General features: G+C 45.1%; 1 pseudogene; it reads right to left on the reverse strand.

Annotated features, from left to right (window-relative positions):
• Positions 1–1053: 1053 nt before the first annotated feature.
• On the reverse strand, positions 1054–2083 carry LOC120881740 (annotated as a pseudogene).
• Positions 2084–4256: the final 2173 nt, after the last annotated feature.

Here is a 4256-nt window from a genome sequence, read left to right on the forward strand (position 1 = left end):
GAAAATAAAGAGGGCTTCCATTTGTAAGATTCTAATCCATATTTTTTTTTAATTTCACATGAGATTTCAGTTTTGTTTGGTTTTCAAACTATCCTAGACCCAGGAGGGTAAGTCCTGTATTCTCATTTTATCATCCAATCAAATAGCACTTTTGTCTAGAAGCACTGTGCTTTAAAGGCAAACTGTTCACAACCTTTCACCCCCAACCCTGAGCCACAGACTTTTGTGAAAATCAGGTTCTGGGCCAGTTGTGCTGAGTGTGCTTAGTCACTCAGTTTTGTCCAACTTTTTGCCACCCCATGGACTGTAGCCCACCAGGCTTTTTTGTCCATAGAATGCTCCAGGCAAGAATACTGGAGTGAGTTGTCATGTCCTCCTCCAGGGGATCTTCCCAACCCAGGGATTGAACCCAGGTCTCCTGTATTGCAGGCAGATTCTTTACCAGGTGGCTCTTTACCATCTGAGCCACCAGGGAAGCTCAGTTAAGTCTTGATAAAATTGTAAAAGATCTCTTCATACCTGAGCTCCCATCCTCCATCTGGCCACAGTCACAATAGAAGCAGGAATCCAAGGGGCAGATTTCTTTCCTTACTCAACTTCCAGGCACTGTAGGAGAAAGGAGAGTTCCCTGCACCCGCTTGCCAAGCTCTGCTCTACTTGCTAGACTCTGATCAGCATAAACAGGTCATTCTGGCTACAAGTTCCCCAAAATTCTCCTTACTTGTATTTTTAAGGCACACCAGCTCCCCTGTGTAAGGTTCTCTATTTATAGTGAATCAATTATTTATTTTTATTATTTGATAATTTTATTAATTATTTAACTATTATTGAAGAAGGAAATGGAAACCCACTCTGGTATTCTTGCCTGGAAAATACTATGGACAGAGGAGCCTGGTGGGCTACAGTTCGTGGGGTTGGCAAGAGTCAGATGTGACTGAGCACACACACAATTATTAATTATTCTTACTATTCAAAAGAAACTTTCACACTGCCCAGCCAAACGCTTAGCCCCAAGATGCTGAGAGTGGGCACAAGGACAGAGCCCAATTTGCATCATGGATTCTGGTCACTGGGGTCATACTTGATCATGACTTTCAACCCCAAACCGTTTTTGGAGGTTTCAAAACCCCCAGAGCTTTCACCATAGGAAACCGATGGGTGACCAAGGGCTTTACATTCACAAACTTGGATGTAAGTGTTGAAATCACCATTGGCCACGTTTTGCAGTAGCAAAATGCCCTTGATATCCACCTTGCAGGTGGCTGCATGCATGAGAGGCCCACTGGTCATCTCAGAGCCCAGCACCACCAGCACCAGCCCACCAGGATGAGTGGGGTAGATACCTGCCTGGATGGAGGTTCCTACTCCTGTGCACTTGATGGTGACTTCTGACTTGCTGCCCAGAAGGTCTTCTGCTTTCTTGGCTATTTCCTGAGGGCTCTCATTGGAGTCCGGAGGATGAAATCAGTCCTGACTTCCTTGGCTTTAGACAACCAAGAGGCTGACAGATCAGTCACCACCATTTGAGCTGCACCCATCACCTTGGCTGTGAGGAAACTGACCAGATCATCTGGCCCAGCTCCACACACAAAGACCTTGTTTCCAGTTTGCTGGCAGGCATGAATCCCCACAGACAGTGGCTCAACCAGGGCCCCTTCCTCAAAGGTGACATTGTCAGGAAGCTTGTAGCAGAAATTAGCCTTGTGCTTGTAGAACTGGCAGAGGTTCCCATCATCAGGCAGCATGGCACAGAAGAAGATGGTTGGTGACAGATTGTATCGGCCAATCTTGCAGAGTTCATCAAGTTTCTCAAGGAGCTCCAGGCTCAGTGTCAACACTATCACCTGGTTGTAGGTGCTTGACTGATGATTCCACTTTTATGACTGTTCTCAAAGCTTCATGCCCTAGCACCATTGGCTTTTTCACAACAAAATTTCTGATTCGACCATGCTGCCAGCCATGGACATCTGAACTACAAAAGCACCTCATTTGGGCCTGGTTCAGGGATAGGAGAGTACTCCAAGTGCAGGTCTCTGGCTCTGTGCACCACCAAGGAGAGGTTGTCAGGCTTGGCTGCCGCCATGTCTGTGCCTCCGTCCTTTCTGGTCAGGGCTGCTGTCCGCTGTTCATGAGGTGGTTTAGTTTGTGGCCCCTTGGAGGGTTCTCCCAGATTTTAAATTGTGAAAGTGGTTGAATCCAGTTTAAAAACCAAGAGAAAGCTGTTGGCAACTCTAGCTGGGGATTCCACAGTAGATAAAATAGGGAAGCAATTCAGAATTTTTCAAGGTGAATTCATGGTTGTATTGAGTAAATCTTTGCTAATTTCTGCAGTTGGCTCTTGAGAATCTCTCTGCTTCCGAGCACATTGCTCAGAAAATCTTCAACTCTAAGGATTGGAAGGAATCTTAAAAGTCATCTTTTTCAAATCTGCTCACCAACAATGAGTGGAATGTAGCAGGGAAAGTGCCAGGGACAACAGTGAGGGGACACGTGGCTTAAGGATTTTATGCCCACTTCATTCAGCTTCAAGAAGGACAGATACTAAAGGAAGGGAGAGAAATCAAGTGGGGAAAGAGGTTGAATAAGAATGAAATCAGTTGGATTTGCAAAGTCTAAGGGAGAAGGCTAGCTTTTGAGACTCTAAATTCCTGCCAGCTGCACTTCACCATTCTGTTTTCTGGGATCAGATCCTATTTTATAAACTCTATCCTAGCACTGATCACTGTTATCTTTGAATGTGTCTATATGTTCTTTTAGACCAGGAACCCTTGGAGAAAAAAAGCCACAGCCTCACTCATGTGTGTAGCCTTTCCAGTCTTTGATACTTAGAGACTTAGCTGATAGTATGGTTGCACAGCTACAAATGGAGGCTTTAGCATCACTAAGGCTGACTACCAGCTTCAGTAGCTTCAGATTGGAAATCTCTCCTTGACTTTGACTGGCTCTGTGACCTTGAGCAAGTTACTTAAGTCTTAGCAACCTCATACATAAGATGAAGAGTAAGAATGAGTTGTAAGGATCAGAGCTGTGTAGAGTTCTTGGCACTTGGCAAATGATTGCTGCTGAGGTTCAGATTAGCAGGCCTCAGGAAGTGCTTGCTGGGGGCCTTCCCTGGTGGTCCACTGATCAAGGTTTCATATTCCCAATGCAGGAGGCACAGGTTCAATCCCTGGTCGGGGAAGTAAGATCCCACATGCTCTAAGGCATGGTTTAAAAAACAAACAAATGTTTGCTGAGGTAATTTTCCAGGGGCAGGGGCAAGAGCTCCAGACTCATGAGGTATGACTCCAGCGGACTGCCAGGAGTGCTGAAGCCATTCTTAATTCTTGAATCTCAGAGTGGTGACTGCCTGACTCTGGTCAACTGGGCTACCCAAGTTCAGCTAACTTAAGAACATGTGGCTCTGTTGTTCTGGAGACCTCTTTGATTTGGTTCACCTGTCCCTTAATCCAGGGTAACAGGTTAGGTTTTACCAATGCTGCTGCCAGGGGAGGAGACAGGTGGAGCACATGCAGTCAGGAAGTAAACATGTGCACCCCTTTTCCTTCCAGGGCTGGACTTTGTTGTTGTTGTTATTCAGTCGCTTAGTCATGTCTGACTCTTTGTGATCCCATGGACAGCAGTGCGCCAGGCTTCCTTGTCATTCACTATCTCCCAGAATTTGCTCAAACTCATGTCCATTGAGTCAGTGGTGGCATCCAGCCATCTCATCCTCTGTCATCCCCTTCTCCTCCTGCCTTCAATCTTTCCCAGCATCAGGGTCTTTTCCAATGAGTTGGCTCTTCGCACCAGGTGGCCAAAGTATTGAAGCTTCAGCTTCCTTCCAATGAATATTCAGGGTTGATTTCCTTTAGGATGGACTGGTTTGATCTTGCAGTCCAAGGGACTCTCAAGAGTCTTTTCTAACACCACAGTTCAAAAGCATCAATTCTTCAGTATTCAGCCTTCTTTATGGTCCAACTCTCACATCTATACATGACTATTGGAGAAACTATAGCTTTGAGCATATGGATTCTTGGCAAAATGATGTCTCTGCTTTTTAATATACTATTTAGCTTCATCATAGCTTTTCTTCCAAGGAGCAAGCTTCTTTTGTGGCTGCAGTTACCATCTGCTGTGATGCTGTGATTTTGGAACCCAAGAAAATAAAGTCTGTCATTGTATAACCTTTATCTTTGGGTCCTTGAGTATTTTTCCCCAGACAAAATGGTGGGCCGCATTGTTATTTATTTATTTTTTACAAACTAGTTCACTAG

This window comes from Oryx dammah, unplaced genomic scaffold (assembly GCF_014754425.2).
Source record: "Oryx dammah isolate SB20612 unplaced genomic scaffold, SCBI_Odam_1.1 HiC_scaffold_23, whole genome shotgun sequence".
NCBI classification, from domain to species: Eukaryota; Metazoa; Chordata; class Mammalia; order Artiodactyla; family Bovidae; genus Oryx; species Oryx dammah.